Source organism: Salmo trutta, chromosome 13, assembly GCF_901001165.1.
Source record: "Salmo trutta chromosome 13, fSalTru1.1, whole genome shotgun sequence".
NCBI classification, from domain to species: Eukaryota; Metazoa; Chordata; class Actinopteri; order Salmoniformes; family Salmonidae; genus Salmo; species Salmo trutta.
The window spans coordinates 89,819,539-89,838,048 of NC_042969.1; the positions used below are offsets into that span (position 1 = coordinate 89,819,539).

At 40.3% G+C, this 18,510-nt stretch overlaps 1 protein-coding gene and 1 long non-coding RNA gene across 2 annotated transcripts in view; one reads left to right on the forward strand and one right to left on the reverse strand.

Moving 5' to 3' along the window:
* LOC115206737 (nectin-1) overlaps positions 1 to 18,510 on the reverse strand; it is a 188,298-nt gene that overhangs the window by 90,039 nt on the left and 79,749 nt on the right. The gene's annotated exons all lie outside the window — the stretch shown is intronic.
* Positions 14,636 to 18,122, forward strand: LOC115206738 (uncharacterized). Its single transcript, XR_003880860.1, has 5 exons — positions 14,636 to 14,809; positions 15,306 to 15,402; positions 15,518 to 15,564; positions 15,670 to 15,732; positions 18,010 to 18,122. It is a non-coding gene; the product is annotated as an uncharacterized LOC115206738 (long non-coding RNA).

The following is an 18,510-nucleotide window of genomic DNA, read 5'->3' on the forward strand; positions in this document are numbered from 1 at the left end:
TTTTTACTGGTATTGCTTATCATTTATTTAGTGTTGTTTACACCAAATTGTCAGAATTTTTTTTTTAATAATAACATTCCTTTTTCCTGATCTATTATTATTTATTATTATTTATTATTATAATTATTATAATTATTATAATTATAATTATTATTATTATTATTGTTATTAGTATTTTTATGGTTATTATTATTGGTGTTATTATGATAACAATCACAATTATGTGATTGTTTCTGTTGAATTGTGTCTTTGTTTTGTATGTTTGAAATGTTCTTGTCTGTATGCCTGCACATGTCAGCATGTTTACACAGGGCACAGCCGTAAAAGAGATCCAGGTCTCAGTCTGTTAAATTGATTACCATTATTATTGTTGTTATTATTATTATGCTTATTATTATGGTTATTATGGTTATTATTATGGTTATTATGGTTATTATGGTTATTATTATGGTTATTATGGTTATTAGTATGGTTATTATGGTTATTATTATGGTTATTATGCTTATTATTATGCTTATTATGGTTATTATTATGCATATTATTATGGTTATTATGCTTATTATTATGCTTATTATGGTTATTATGCTTATTATTATGCTTATTATGGTTATTATGCTTATTATTATGCTTATTATGGTTATTAGTATGGTTATTATGGTTATTATGGTTATTATTGTGGTTATTATGGTTATTATTATTATTATTATTATTTGTATTATTGTTGTTATTATTGTTATTATTGTTATTGGTATTATTATTATTATTAGTAGTAGTAGTAGTAGTAGTATTATTATTATTATTATCGTTATCATTCTTATTATTATTGTTAGTGGTAGTAGTATTATTTATTATTATTATTATTACTATTATCATTACTATTATTGTTATTGCTATTATTACAGTTATTATTATTATAATTATTATTATCATTGTTATTATTATTATTATTGGTATTATTATTATTATTATCATTGGTATTATTATTATTATTGTTATTACTATATTATGATTATCATTATGCTGATTATTATGATTAGTATGATTATGTTTATTATTATTATGATATTTTATTTTATTTATTATTAGTAGTATTATTATTAGTATTATTATAATAAGTAATGACATCATAAGTATACCTTAGTATAGTAGCCTTGCATAACCACCATGTCATTATCATTAGTAGACTTAAAATAGCAGCCTTGTATAACCACCATGGAGCTGTAGGTAATGTCATTATCATTAGTAGAATTAGTATAGCAGCCTTGTATAACCACCACATAGGTAATGTCATTATCATGAGTAGAATTAGTACAGAACCACCATGTCATTATCATTAGTAGAATTAGTACAGAACCACCATGTCATTATCATTAGTAGACTTAGTATAGCAGCCTTGTATAACCACCACGTAGGTAATGTCATTATCATTAGTAGACTTAGTATAGCAGCCTTGTATAACCACCACGTAGGTAATGTCATTATCATTAGTAGAATTAGTATAGCAGCCTTGCATAATCTCCATCAAGTTTTTGGCCAAAGAGCACATCCTGTTTAGTCTTAATACCATAACTTACTTAGGCCTATATTTCAATACTTTTATAGGCTAGTGTATCAATCAATGAATCATTCATTAATTTGTTCATGTCATCACACAGCATATGAGTCATTCATGATTTGAAATGCAATCAAGCATATTCATTTAAAAATAAAATAATTAGCGTAAACAATAAATAAACTGTTCCATTTCAGAAATTGCAGTCACAGATGAATGTGACTGTTTTTAGTCTTTGCTGTAATAAACGCTTTACAAAACAACAACAACAAAAACATGACAACACACTCTCTGGTACGCTTATTGTTGTTTACATTGTTCCCAACTGAAAACCATATTGTAATCTAACATATATGCTATAGGTCAGGCTGTATTGGTCACGTGCATGAGATGCATTCAAATATCACGTAAAGAGAGCAAGAGTTCAGGGAATATTTTTCCTAAACAAATGAGGGATTTCGGGAAACAGGACTTTTCAGTCAGAAATGGCAGTAATTATGTGGCAGCTTCAGCAACATGGAGAGAGTGATAAACACAGTTGATATTCTGTAGTGGCCTCTGCAGCAGGGAGGAGAAAGAGACAATGGCTGCTAGTCACACAGTCAATCACTGGCATTTTCTTTTTTTAACACAGCGCAGCAAGTCTGAGCACAATCAAATCAACTGCGGTCGGACTCCCCCTAGTCATTTGTGTGTCTTCATTATTTAATCAAACAGTGAGCTTAAAGCATCAGACAAGCTCAGTGCATATAGTTGATATGCTTAATAAAATCCATAGGATGTGTCTATATATGGAAAAATACACATTTTTAAAACAGACTCTCGGTCAACCAAATATTGTTTTAGTCAGGGATTGCACTAGTGCAAATAGTCCTCTCCCCTGTCTGCCTCTCTATCTCTATCTCCCTGACCTGTTTCCTTCTCTCTCTCCCTCCCCCCCTCTCTAGCAGGCACAATGAGATGAGCTGTTCAGTAATTACAGAGAGACAGACAGCCATGGAGAGAGAAAGAGTAACAGAGAGACAGAGAGCTGTGGAGAGCTGAAGAGGAACAGAGAGACAGAGAGCTGTGGAGAGCTGAAGAGGAACAGAGAGACAGAGAGCTGTGGAGAGCTGGAGAGTAACAGAGAGACAGAGAGCTGTGGAGAGCTGAAGAGGAACAGAGAGACAGAGAGCTGTGGAGAGCTGAAGAGTAACAGAGAGACAGAGGGCTGTGGAGAGCTGGAGAGGAACAGAGAGACAGAGAGCAGTGGAGAGCTGGAGAGTAACAGAGAGACAGAGAGCTGTGGAGAGCTGAAGAGTAACAGAGAGACAGAGGGCTGTGGAGAGCTGGAGAGGAACAGAGAGACAGAGAGCAGTGGAGAGCTGGAGAGTAACAGAGAGACAGAGAGCTGTGGAGAGCTGGAGAGTAACAGAGAGACAGAGAGCTGTGGAGAGCTGAAGCGGAACAGAGAGACAGAGAGCTGTGGAGAGCTGAAGCGGAACAGAGAGACAGAGAGCTGTGGAGAGCTGGAGAGGAACAGAGAGACAGAGAGCTGTGGAGAGCTGGAGAGGAACAGAGAGACAGAGAGCTGTGGAGAGCTGAAGAGTAACAGAGAGACAGAGAGCTGTGGAGAGCTGGAGAGGAACAGAGAGACAGAGAGCTGTGGAGAGCTGAAGAGTAACAGAGAGACAGAGGGCTGTGGAGAGCTGGAGAGGAACAGAGAGACAGAGAGCAGTGGAGAGCTGGAGAGTAACAGAGAGACAGAGAGCTGTGGAGAGCTGAAGAGTAACAGAGAGACAGAGGGCTGTGGAGAGCTGGAGAGGAACAGAGAGACAGAGAGCAGTGGAGAGCTGGAGAGTAACAGAGAGACAGAGAGCTGTGGAGAGCTGGAGAGTAACAGAGAGACAGAGAGCTGTGGAGAGCTGAAGCGGAACAGAGAGACAGAGAGCTGTGGAGAGCTGAAGCGGAACAGAGAGACAGAGAGCTGTGGAGAGCTGGAGAGGAACAGAGAGACAGAGAGCTGTGGAGAGCTGGAGAGGAACAGAGAGACAGAGAGCTGTGGAGAGCTGGAGAGTAACAGAGAGACAGAGAGCTGTGGAGAGCTGAAGAGTGGGACTCCCAATCACGGTCAGTTGTGCTACTAGCTAGCTACATTATATTCAACCTATTATTAGGTGGTGTGTGTTGTGTGTGTGTAGTGGTGACCAAACCCTAATAGAGACCTAACACTAATAGAGACCTAACCCTAATAGAGACCTAACACTAATAGAGACCTAACCCTAATAGAGACCTAACCCTAATAGAGACCAAACCCTAATAGAGACCTAACCCTAATAGAGACCTAACCCTAATAGAGACCTAACCCTAATAGAGACCAAACCCTAATAGAGACCTAACCCTAATAGAGACCTAACCCTAATAGAGACCAAACCCTAATAGAGACCTAACCCTAATAGAGACCTAACCCTAATAGAGACCAAACCCTAATAGAGACCTAACCCTAATAGAGACCAAACCCTAATAGAGACCAAACCCTAATAGAGACCTAACCCTAATAGAGACCTAACCCTAATAGAGACCAAACCCTAATAGAGTCCTAACCCTAATAGAGACCTAACCCTAACCCTAATAGAGACCAAACCCCAATAGAGACCTAACCCTAACCCTAATAGAGACCTAACCCTAATAGAGATCAAACCCTAATAGAGACCTAACCCTAATTGGTGTTCATTTAAATGCATTCCAGGTGACTACCTCATGAAGCTGGTTGAGAGAATGCCAAGAGTTTTGCAAAGCTTTTATCAAGGCAAAGGGTGGCTACTTTGAAGAATCTCAAATATAAATATAACATATATTTTTGATTACTACATGATTCCATATGTGTTATTTCACAGTTGTGATGTCTTCACTATTATTCTACAATGTAGAACATTTCAAAAATAAAGAAAAACCCAGGAATGAGTAGGTGTATTCAAACTTTTGACTGGTGCTGTATATCCAAAATATCTATTTGCTTAAAACACACACTTCCTTATTCAGGGTCGCTGCTGCTGTGTGGTCCGCCGTGGACAGACGTAAACCAGACGTATCCAGAGGCAACCTTTTATATGATAAGTATATTGAGACGTGTTTGACCCGGCTCCGGGACACGACAGTAACGTGTCAGTCACCAGGGATAAGAGCGTTTATAGTTCTCTGGCCAGTCAACCATAATATGGTCCCGAGCGTATCGTATGCATGAGCTGAGAGAATCTAGCATATTGATAGAATCTCTCCCATCTCTCACCTCATGCAGACGATACGCTCGGGTCCCATCCAACATACATATCTGATGCCAACGCTGGGATCACAACTTCAGCCCACACATATGCCCTATCAGCAGCTCCAAGGCCTTTTGAAATGTCAAAGGGATGGCTCAGTTTGCCTCCTCTCTCTCTCTCCCTCTATCTCTCTCTCTGTCTCTCTCTCCCTCTATCTCTCTCTCTATATATATATCTCTCTCTCTCTGTCTCTCACTCTCTCTCTCTCTCTCTCTCACTCTCTCTCTCTCTGTCTCTATCTCTCTGTCTCTCTCTCTCTCTCTCTCTCTAATTTTCCCTCCGTCTACAGACAACAATGATTCATCATTGCATGTACCACTAGAAGCCATACAGCCTACTACTCCATCTAAAGCAGACTGTCCCACATAGATCAAACTGTTTTAAATGCCATCACTGTAGGGCCTTATGTTATGGGTTTTATATATATATATATATATATACACATATATATATATATATATATATATATATATATATATATATATATACAACCACTGATGCCAACAATAGTAGTACAAGTACTGCACTACATTTCTAAATAAGAAATGCACACTAAGTAATGTGGTGATTTGACTATGTTCTGACCTTGGCAAAGACAAAGACTGTTGAGCCAAAAATACAGCTTTGCTGGAGAGGAGAGTCTCTGTCACACGTACACTATATATACAAAAGTATGTGGGCACCCCTTCAAATGACTGGATCCGCCAATTTCAGCCATACACGTTGCAGACAGGTGTATAAAATCTCCATAGACAAACATTGGCAGTAGAATGGCCTTACTGAAGAGCTCAGTGACTTTCAATGTGGCACCGTCATAGGATGCCACCTTTCCAACAAGTCAGTTCATCAAACGTTATGCCCTGCTAGAGCTGCACCCAAGTCAATTGTCAATGCTGATATTGTGAAGTGGAAATGTCTAGGAGCAACAAAGGCTAATCTGTGAAGTAGTAGGCCACTAGGGCTTACCCCATTTAGTCAACTGGTCGATTGTTTGGTTGATAGAGTGTTGGTCGACCGACATATCTTTAGTCGAGCAGTAGCAAACAAGTTATAATTATAATATCATGGTGTACAAGATACCTGTCTGATTGGTTCCTGTCTGAGTGGACTGATCCATTGTGGAGGCCGTGGGGATGACACAGTCCACCAGTCTAAGACACCTGTCTGATTGGTTCATGTCTGAGTGGACTGATCCATTGTGGAGGCTGTGGGGATGACACAGTCCACCAGTCTAAGACGTGCTACTGAAATTGTATATGGTTATATTATGTAAGAACAATAGTGCAACACTCATAAAAATTATATTATTTTATAACAAATGTACTTTCTCCTTCGTTGGATAGCGGTCCCTGTCCACGGTTCTGAAACCCATCTGTGTGCTGTTGAATTGGCACCTTTTCCTACACCATGTTGCTGTGTGAATACTAGCAAAGTTAACCAGCATATTGGTGTTGAGAACAATGCGGCGGAGGCAGCAGCAGAGGGAGGAGATGAGAAAACAGCCCTTGACTTATTGTCTAAGAAAAGAGAGGAGAGAGGAAACCATAACATAATTAGGTCTCAAATCAATATCCTAACTGTTAAATGTGCCTGGCTTTATAAATCATCAATATATCTACAGAAATAAGACAGATCCTGCTTCTATTTGTTTAATAATCTACTGAATCCGTGAGCACCAAGCCTCATGCAACGACATGCCAAGTAAACAATTTCACAAATTCATATGTTTTTAATCTTTGCTTTGCAGTAATAAAGGCTTTACACTTGTATCATTAGAATAGCCTCTAGGATTATTTATAATTGATTTAGTGTTTACACTGATCCAAGTGATCAGTGTCGCTGAGGAAATGAGTCTGCTGTTAATGATAATGCAGAGGATTTTCCCAAGGTTGCTGTTTTTCCCCGGTAGTTATTGGGGTCTAATTTGTCTCCACTTTTGTGGATTGGGGTGATCAGTCCTTGCTTCCAAATATTGGGGAAGATGCCAGAGCTGAGGATGTTAAAGAGTTTAAGTATAGCCAATTGGAATTTGTGGTCTGTATGTTTTATCATTTAATTTAGGATACCATCAACCCCACAGGCCTTTTTGAATTGGAGGGTTTTTTCTTCTTCCTATAGTTCATTCAATGTAATTGGAGAATCCAGTGGATTCTGGTAGTCTTTAATAGTTGATTCTAAGACTTGTATTTGATCATGTACAGTGGTTCTTCCTTTAAAAGTTAGGAGCTTATGCCGTGACCGTTAGTGGTAGATGGTGGCATTCTGTCTCTGCATCACACTATCACAAGGTTAGAACGCTGATCTATCAGTAGTCTGAACTGTGGCACAAATGGACTATATTTTCGTAAATTAATTGAGGTGTTTTCAGCCTGAGAGTCTCTCCTCTGGCACAAGAGTCCTGCATCAGGCAACAACAACAAAAACTGTTGGTGGTCCTGGAGTTAAGACAGAACTTGGGTCGATACAATGGGGGAATTACACTTGACATGTGGACTGACAAATAGGCACAGTGGGATTTTGGTTTCACTCGCTCTAAAAACAGAAATAAATAATAATAAATAACAAACTGGCTTTATTTGCAAATTAGTAAGAATGTCTCACCCCATGTTCAATAACAGCCCTTTTCCCTTTATCAGATTACAATCACTCACTTTTGGTTATTTGAAACAAAATGATCTTCAAAATATTATTTTTAAACAAGCCAAAGAAAGTTGGTTGCAATTTTCAGTAAAAAAAAAGAGAAGAAAAGTAAGGAACTGGTCTGTTGGCCCCGCATTAAAGATCAAAATTGGTTTAAGAAAATTGTGATAAATAAAAATATATACTACCATCTCTTATGCATTTCCTTTCATAATGCATCCTTATTTACAAAGCCATTATTATTATTTGAATGATTATTATTATCATTATTATTATTATTATTATTAGAATTATTATTGTTGTTATTACTGTTATTATTATTATCATCATCATCACTATCACCATTATCATTATTGTTATTATTATCATCATTATTATTATAATTATCATTATTATCATTATTATCATTGTTAGTATCATTATTATCATTGTTGTTATTATTATTATCATCATCATCATTATTATTATTATCGTTATCAGCATTGTTATTATCATTATTGTCATTATTATTATTATTATCATTATTATTATTATTATTATTAACCCTGCATTATAATGATATAAAAGCCCCTTAGATATTCTCTCAGATCCTAATGAAAATGTTGCTTAGATATTAATGTAGAATCCTCCAATCCTCTAAATGTAATTATTGGAGGAGAGTCACGTCATTGGTTGAGAGTCAGGCGGCATTGAAGTGGGTGAGAAACGAGATGGAGTCACAATCCATGCCAGGCAAACATGCAGATGTTTATATACTCTGCTGGCGTCTTGACCCAGTTTATGCCCTCATTTGCAATGCAAGCCATAACAAATTACTATGGGAATAAACAGAAGAGGCAAGTGGAAGGGGGAAAAACTAAGGATCTTCTATGTCGGCCCTGGAGGCCTTTTGAAAACATGTTTTCACAACGGCTATTAGCAGGACAATAGACACGATGTAGTCCCAAAAACACCTCTCTGACATAGGGTACAGCACATCCCTTGATGATGTCATTGAATGTCTCGCCAGCTTTGATCTATGCCTGGGCCTGCAGGACGCAAAGGTCTTTGTTTGTCATACAAATCATTGGCTCGAAACTACAGAACAGTACAAACCAAGAGAACACACATGGATAACATTCAGATTATTTTATAATAATAATAATTACATATAAAATGTCTTACAGAGCCTTTCCATAAGTCTTCTGACCGTGACTAGAGCAAAGTTGATTGCCTTTGACGATCGCTTATCATCTTTAAACATCAGTGAGTCCATCTCCAGCTAGCCCAGTGGATCTGGGCCGATTCCGGCTGACGTCATGTGGTCTGAGTCTGGGCCGCCTTTCGGCAGTATTACTTATGGCTAGGATGGGGGATTGAGCTCGGGCCGACTCCGGTGTGAGTTATCTGGACCAAATGTATTACTTGGGGCTCGGGACGATTGTGGCTATTCTCTGGAAGATGATTATATAATTAACATTTCGTTTTTAATTTATTTTTCCATATTTTGTCATTGTTTCTGTGGTCAAAAAATACAATTTACATTTCATTTAAATTCTTTGAGTCCTGTTTAAGTAGTATTTTAGTATTTTGATACTTTGATCAGCATTAGTCAGCATTAAACATTTTGTGGATGGGGACTCCCTAGTGACGCAGCGGTCTGCCACTGCATTGCAGTGCACTCTGCATTGCTACAGATGCTGGTTCGATACCCATGAGACGACACACAATTGGCCTGGGTTAGGGGAAGGTTTGGCCGAGATGTCTTTGTCCCATCGCGCTTTAGTGACTCCTTGTGGTGGGCCGGGCGCATGCACGCTGACATGGTCGTCAGGTGTACAGTGTTTCCTCCGACATATTGGTGCGGCTGTCTTCAGGGTTAAGCGTGCAAGAAGCAGCGCGGCTTGGCAGGGTTGTGTTTCGGAGGATGCACGGCTCTCAACCTTCGCCTATCCCGAGGCCGTACGGGAGTTTCAGCAATGGGACAAGATAAATGGATCTTTCGAGTCCACCAAATGCATTGTTTTCTAACCACGTCTGCATGGATCCATAACAAATTACTATGGGAATAAATATCACTGAATAACAAAAATATTGGAATAAAGTAGGCTAATGAAGGCAATAAATTGTTGCTTACTGGAACACCCAAAGTCATCCAATAGTTATAATAGGATTTGAAGCAATAGCCTGTGGTCAACTATTTCAGCACCGTTTCACGCTGCTCTGAGACAAGCATGGTGTTAGCAGTTGATGTTATTCTTCAATAACACAGACCCCAAAGCAAATCCGGGGTAGAAAAAAAGCTTTATTTGAAAAGGACAAATCATAGATGTTATGCTGAGAAGTAGATGTTCAGTCTTCCCTGTCCTCAGTGATTCTCCACAGAACAAAGAAACAGGATGTAATTTATAACCCCCCCCCCCACACACACACCACACACACACACACCCTAGCCTGGGGTTGACCAATCAGAAGTCATTTTAGTACAACTGGGCCAATGGCCAAATAACAAGTATCCTGCTCCAGACTTTGTGCATGACTGTAACGTGGGTCGTATAAAGGGGACCAAGGTGCAGTGTGTATAGTGGTCATATTTACTCTTAATGAATAAACTTTAACAAAACAACAAAACGACTGACAACAGTTCCGTCAGGTGACATACACTAAACAAAAAACAACTACCCACAAAAACCCAGGAAGAAAAACCCCTACTTAAATATGATCTCCAATCAGAGGCAACGAGGATCAGCTGCCTCCAATTGGAGATCAACCCAAACAACCCCAACATAGAAATAGAAAAACTAGAACTAAAACATATAAATATAAAACATAGATAAACCCAAAACACCCCCTGTCACACCCTGACCTACTCTACTATAGAAAATGACATCTTACTCGGGTCAGGACTTGACAGTCCAGGACAGACATTCCACAGATTCTAAACAAATGTTATTTGATATTTCCCTATTGATGGTTAATGCTAGTCCTCTCGTCCTCTGCGTTGTGTAATATTTATCTTCAAAATATTCCTATAGTGGGGACAGGTTTTGAGAAATCAATGAGATTTTTATTTTCACTGAATCTCCGTTTGGGTATTGGTTAGATTACAATTAGTGTGTAGAAATGTTAGGATTCACTCACAGTCACTTAGTAGCCTGGTCACGTTGTACAGCGCCAAATTTTCATAACAGAAACCCTGAGGGTTTAATTTTTCTTGGAATAGAAACATCATAATATTAATCAAATTATTTAAGGTACATTTCTTAAAATCAATCCAATATACTATGTTTAAAAAAAAATAATGTTTTAAATTCTCTAGTACAGCCAATATTGAAGACTATCAAATGCTTCTCAAATATTCCCTTTGGTGGTCAAACTAACAAGCATTAATGGTAACAATGGCTGACAATTAAATAACGTGCCATAGAATTCTGTGGCAGCCCGCAAGGTGTGTTGTAGTATGACGCAACTTTTACAGGAAGAACCACTGCACGTGTTTTTTCTGTTTGTCTTGTTGTTATAGAGCCACACATATTGGAGAAGGACAAATCCCTGTGGCTCAGTTGGTAGAGCATGGTGTTTGCAATGCTAGGGTTGTGGGTTTGATTCCCATGGGGGGTCAGTACAAAACATGCATGAAATTAAGTTAAATGTATGAAATGTATGCATTCAATACTGTAAGTTGCTCTGGATAAGAGCGTCTGCTAAATGACAAAAATGTAAGTGGTTTATCCATACATCTCTGTTTTGGACAGATAGCCCTTGATGTTGTTGTTTGTTTAGCATTTTCCAATTTCACAAGAAGTGGTTAGATTCTATGGATTCTTCCATTGCATTGAGCTGATTTCTGACGTGCTGTTGCTTCTTCAGGTTTTCTGGGTCTCTGTGTTTTTGGTTGGACAGGTTTCTCAATTTCTTTCTTAGGTTTTTGCTTTATTCATCACACCATTTGTCTTGTTGTTAATTTTCTTAGGTTGTCTGCTTGCAATTTTTAGATTTGATAGAGAAGCTGAGAATTCAAAAATACTGTTTAGGTTTTCTACTGCCAAGTTTACACCTTCACTATTACAGTGGAATGTTTTGTCCAGGAAGTTGTCTAATAGGGATTGAATTTGTTGTTGGCTATTTGTTTTTTGGTAGGTTTCCACACTATGTTCTTTCCATCTATAGCACTTCTTAATATTATTCAGTTCCTTTGTCTTTGATGCCTCATGATTGAGTATTGCTCTGTTAAAGAAGACTGTGATTTTTCTGTGATCTGATAAGGGTGTCAGTGGGCTGACTGTGAACGCTCTGAGAGACTCTGGGTTGAGGTCAATGATAAAGTAGTCTAGAGTACAACTGCCAAGACATGAGCTATAGGTGTACCTACCGCAGGAGTCCCCTCGAAACCTACCATTGACTATGTACAGACCCAGCTTCCGACAGAGCTGCAGGAGTTGCTGGTTATGTTGTTGTAGTTGTGTCTAGGGGAGCATATGGGGAAGGGGATGTTGTCACCTCCAGGTGTTCAACATTAATGTTCCCACTATCCACCTCCCTGGAAACAACTGGTGTTCAACATTAATGTTCCCACCTCCCTGGAAACAACTGGTGTTCAGCATTAATGTTCCCACCTCCCTGGAAACAACTGGTGTTCAGCATTAATGTTCCCACTAACCACCTCCCTGGAAACAACTGGTGTTCAACATTAATGTTCCACCTCCCTGGAAACAACTGGTGTTCAACATTAATGTTCCCACCTCCCTGGAAACAACTGGTGTTCAACATTAATGTTCCACCTCCCTGGAAACAACTGGTATTCAACATTAATGTTCCCACTATCCACCTCCCTGGAAACAACTGGTGTTCAGCATTAATGTTCCCACTATCCACCTCCCTGGAAACAACTGGTGTTCAACATTAATGTTCCCACCTCCCTGGAAACAACTGGTGTTCAACATTAATGTTCCCACCTCCCTGGAAACAACTGGTGTTCAACATTAATGTTCCCACCTCCCTGAAATCAACTGGTGTTCAACATTAATGTTCTACCTCCCTGGAAATAGCTGCTACTTTGGTCATTTGTTGATTGTTTTTAATAAACATCTAAATGCATGAAATATTACCTGGAATTGAATTAGCTCTCTCTCTCTCTCTCTCTCTGTCTCTCTCTCTCTTTCTCTTTCTCTCTTTATCTCTCTCTCTCTGTCTCTGTCTCTCTCTCTTCCTCTCTCTCTCTATCTCTCTCTCTCGTTTCGGTACTACTACGAAACATAAAAAGTGTTGAGTTTACCTGGCTAAACGGCAGGATGACATCACCCTAAACCAGATAGGAGAAGCATGAAGGCCAACTGTCACTAAACAAACAAGTGGGCGAGAGTCAAAACACCCAAATGGCATGTGTCCCACGACACACCCGACTCCCTTTAGAGTGCACTACTTTTGACCAGGGCCCATAGGGCTTACATCAAGAAGAGTGCACTATACAGGGAATAGGGTAATGCTGGTCAATGATTACATGTGGGATTAGGTATCAGTCTGACAGACGCTGAAGTAGAAAAGAGGGAACAATGTTTTACGTCTAGATTATCAAAGCTGTATCTTCACTATGAAAATGCATAGATTCAATAAACTCTTATAAACAATACAAGTGGCAATGTATAACCTCTCTTAAGGTGACAGTTAGACCAGGGGCAATGTATAAACTCTCTTAAGGTGACAGTTAGACCAGGGGTAATGTATAACCTCTCTTACAGGGACAGTTAGACCAGGGGCAATGTATAACCTCTCTTAAGGTGACAGTTAGACCAGGGGCAATGTATAACCTCTCTTAAGGTGACAGTTAGACCAGGGGCAATGTATAAACTCTCTTAAGGTGACAGTTAGACCAGGGGTAATGTATAACCTCTCTTACAGGGACAGTTAGACCAGGGGCAATGTATAAACTCTCTTAAGGTGACAGTTAGACCAGGGGTAATGTATAAACTCTCTTAAGGTGACAGTTAGACCAGGGGTAATGTATAAACTCTCTTAAGGTGACAGTTAGACCAGGGGCAATGTATAAACTCTCTTAAGGTGACAGTTAGACCAGGGGTAATGTATAACCTCTCTTACAGGGACAGTTAGACCAGGGGTAATGTATAAACTCTCTTAAGGTGACAGTTAGACCAGGGGCAATGTATAACCTCTCTTAAGATGACAGTTAGACCAGGGGTAATGTATAACCTCTCTTAAGATGACAGTTAGACCAGGGGTAATGTATAACCTCTCTTAAGGTGACAGTTAGACCAGGGGTAATGTATAACTTCTCTTAAGGTGACAGTTAGACCAGGGTTATTGTATAACCTCTCTTACAGGGACAGTTAGACCAGGGGCAATGTATAACCTCTCTTAAGATGACAGTTAGACCAGGGGTAATGTATAAACTCTCTTAAGATGACAGTTAGACCAGGGGTAATGTATAACCTCTCTAACAGGGACAGTTAGACCAGGGGTAATGTATAACCTCTCTAACAGGGACAGTTAGACCAGGGGCAATGTATAACCTCTCTTAAGATGACAGTTAGACCAGGGGTAATGTATAAACTCTCTTAAAATGACAGTTAGACCAGGGGTAATGTATAACCTCTCTTACAGGGACAGTTAAACCAGGGGTAATGTATAACCTCTCTAACAGGGACAGTTAAACCAGGGGTAATGTATAACCTCTCTTAAGGTGACAGTTAGACAAGTGGCAATGTATAACCTCTCTTAAGGTGACAGTTAGACCAGGGGCAATGTATAACCTCTCTTAAGATGACAGTTAGACCAGGGGCAATGAAAACCTCTCTTAAGGTGACAGTTAGACCAGGGGTAATGTATAACCTCTCTTAAGGTGACAGTTAGACCAGGGGTAATGTATAACCTCTCTTACAGGGACAGTTAGACCAGGGGCAATGTATAACCTCTCTTAAGATGACAGTTAGACCAGGGGTAATGTATAAACTCTCTTAAGGTGACAGTTAGACCAGGGGCAATGTATAAACTCTCTTAAGGTGACAGTTATGTGGTAATATAGGATAATATTACTTGCATAACATAACACACTTGTTGTGTCTGAAACAGCACCCTGCTCCCTGTGTAGTGTACTAATCAATGGGCCCTAGTCAAAAGGTGTGCACTACATAGGGACTAGGGAGTCATTTGGGATGCAAACATTATCCCATTATGGAATGTGACTGATTCTATCTGTTACAGTGAGACTCTAGGGGATGTTTACAACAGCCAGACAATTACTCAACAAGACAGCCATAGAGAAGCATAGAGAAGACCAGCAAGAGGGCCCTCATCAGCATCATGCAGACATGCCCTCACTGTGAGCATTCATATGACTGGAACAGTCAGACATGACCCTCACTGTGAACATTCATATGACTGGAACAGTCAGACATGACCCTCACTGTGAACATTCATATGACTGGAACAGTCAGACATGACCCTCACTGTGAACATTCATATGACTGGAACAGTCAGACAAGACCCTCACTGTGAACATGCATATGACTGGAACAGTCAGACATGACCTCACTGTGAACATTCATATGACTGGAACAGTCAGACATGACCTCACTGTGAACATTCATATGACTGGAACAGTCAGTCATAACCTCACTGTGAGCATTCATATGACTGGAACAGTCAGACACATGTTGGAAGCACCTGGCCAGCAACCTTCACCTGTCAGGGCAACACATTTCACAGACACATCATTTGTACAAATACAGAAGGTTCATTACGTTGATACATTTGATAAGCCAATGGTGAAACATGGCTGTGTGTGTGACTGACCAGTATCTTTGATGAGGGGCCAGGAGTTGATCTACACTGCTAAACCCATCAACGGGGCTCTGGAAAGACCTCACCTCTTATCTGCTCACCAAAGGCCATCGATTGGAAGAACAGAATTCGGTAGGTTTAGTATGATCTGTTCCAAACTTCAACATAGTACCTGTTTGTGTGTCAGATTCACCTGTCCCTAACTGCCACTGGTAATATAACAGTGACTGTGTGTATATGTTCACAGAGGCATGAGATGCAGAGAGACCTGGCACTCAACACACCCACAATGAGGTGATTACTAATAACACCATACAGCACAAATGTCCAGTAAAACAACACCCTTTTCATTCCACATGTCACTGATGAACTCTGTCTCAACTCTGCCTCTTTCTACAGATGGACTGGAGATGATTTTGCCAGATGGAAGCCTCAGTAGTTTGATGCAGAGACCATAATTGGGTGGGTTGCCAGACTGAAGCCTCAGTAGTTTGATGCAGAGACCATAATTGGGTAGGTTGCCAGAAGGAAGCCTCAGTAGTTTGATGCAGAGACCATAATTGGGTAGGTTGCCAGATGGAAGCCTCAGTAGTTTGATGCAGAGACCATAATTGGGTGGGTTGCCAGACGGAAGCCTCAGTAGTTTGATGCAGAGACCATAATTGGGTAGGTTGCCAGACGGAAGCCTCAGTAGTTTGATGCAGAGACCATAATTGGGTGGGTTGCCAGACGGAAGCCTCAGTAGTTTGATGCAGAGACCATAATTGGGTAGGTTGCCAGAAGGAAGCCTCAGTAGTTTGATGCAGAGACCATAATTGGGTAGGTTGCCAGACGGAAGCCTCAGTAGTTTGATGCAGAGACTATAATTGGGTAGGTTGTCAGACGGAAGCCTCAGTAGTTTGATGCAGAGGCCATAATTGGGTAGGTTGCCAGACGGAAGCCTCAGTAGTTTGATGCAGAGACCATAATTGGGTAGGTTGCCAGACGGAAGCCTCAGTAGTTTGATGCAGAGACCATAATTGGGTGGGTTGCCAGACGGAAGCCTCAGTAGTTTGATGCAGAGACCATAATTGGGTAGGTTGCCAGACGGAAGCCTCAGTAGTTTGATGCAGAGACCATAATTGGGTAGGTTGCCAGACGGAAGCCTCAGTAGTTTGATGCAGAGACCATAATTGGGTAGGTTGCCAGACGGAAGCCTCAGTAGTTTGATGCAGAGACCATAATTGGGTAGGTTGCCAGACGGAAGCCTCAGTAGTTGGATGCAGAGACCATAATTGGGTGGGTTGCCAGACGGAAGCCTCAGTAGTTTGATGCAGAGACCATAATTGGGTGGGTTGTCAGACGGAAGCCTCAGTAGTTTGATGCGGAGACCATAATTGGGTAGGTTGCCAGACGGAAGCCTCAGTAGTTTGATGCAGAGACCATAATTGGGTGGGTTGCCAGACAGAAGCCTCAGTAGTTTGATGCAGAGACCATAATTGGGTGGGTTGTCAGACGGAAGCCTCAGTAGTTTGATGCAGAGACCATAATTGGGTAGGTTGCCAGATGGAAGCCTCAGTAGTTTGATGCAGAGACCATAATTGGGTAGGTTGCCAGACGGCAGCCTCAGTAGTTTGATGCAGAGACCATAATTGGGTAGGTTGCCAGATGGAAGCCTCAGTAGTTTGATGCAGAGACCATAATTGGGTAGGTTGCCAGATGGAAGCCTCAGTAGTTTGATGCAGAGACCATAATTGGGTAGGTTGCCAGACGGCAGCCTCAGTAGTTTGATGCAGAGACCATAATTTGGTGGGTTTTATCTGACTTGTTCTTCAACATTTTAACCAGGTTTCCATCCAACCTTTTCATGCGAGTAAAGAACATGGTAGATAAAAAAATGTCATGACAGGCCTGATGGAAACAGCACATTTGTCGGTAAACTTTCCAAATGTCGACAAAACAAAATGCGCTAGACAGGGTGGCATCTTTTTGTGTCAATGAAATTATTTATGTGACAAATTGCGGTGGAAACACTTTTATGCACAAATATTAATATACTAACCATCGAATCAAAGTAACTGTGGAGTCTTGATTACATGCTGTGTGGTCGTCCCACTACGACTCAGGAAACCATGCAGATTATCAGGCTACAGATGAAATCAGTTCTGATGAACTTCCCAGGGTGGTGAATGGGCAAGGTGATGGTATTGATCCTCCTGTCCAATAAATATCAAGATTCTTCTTTTGGTGACATGATGATCGATACTTTGCTGCTATTTGACATGTATAAATAATCTCTCTCTTTAGTCCATAATCATGCCATCATGGAGGCTTTACCCCCACTGTATCTGTCAGCTGTTGGCCAGAGCGTACCAGACTTGAACCATTCACTATAAGAGTGTAAAATATGATGGAAACTAATTTGTATTTTTTATTTGGTACATGGCACTGTAACTGCAAAAGGTATTTTTATGTGCACTACGTCATCACACACACAGCTTTTTATCCGAAACCAGTACATTTGATGGAAACATCTCTGGTGGGAAAATGTCCATATTGTTTTTATGCAGATTTTAGAATCATTGCATGAAAATATGTCGCCAAATTGGATGGAAACCTTGCTACTGTGCCAGTCTGTGTTTCAGATATCACCTATCCCTAACTACCACTGGTAATAGAACAGTGACTGTGTGTTTCAGATATCACCTGTCCCTAACTACCACTGGTAATAGAACAGTGACTGTGTGTATGTGTTCACAGAAACATGTATGCAGCCAGAACATGGAGACCAGCAAGATGATGTGATGAAGTCCAGACTGACAGACAGGCTTAATACTGATGTCTCTGAATGGACAGAGACCAGGCACTCTGACAGACAGGCTTGATACTGATGTCTCTGAATGGACAGAGACCTGGCACTCTGACAGACAGGCTTGATACTGATGTCTCTGAATGGACAGAGACCTGGCACTCTGACAGACAGGCTTGATACTGATGTCTCTGAATGGACAGAGACCTGGCACTCTGCATTAAAATTTTACTAGGCAACTTTTACTTGTATTGTCTTTTTTTGTAATTGAACTGAATGGTATCAGTCAATTTGGGGAGAGATAAACCCTGTGTATTCTGGACCAGGACCAGGATCAGTCAATATGGGGAGAGATAAACCCTGTGTATTCTGGACCAGGACCAGGATCAGTCAATATGGGGAGAGATAAACCCTGTGTATTCTGGACCAGGATCAGGTATCAGTCAATATGG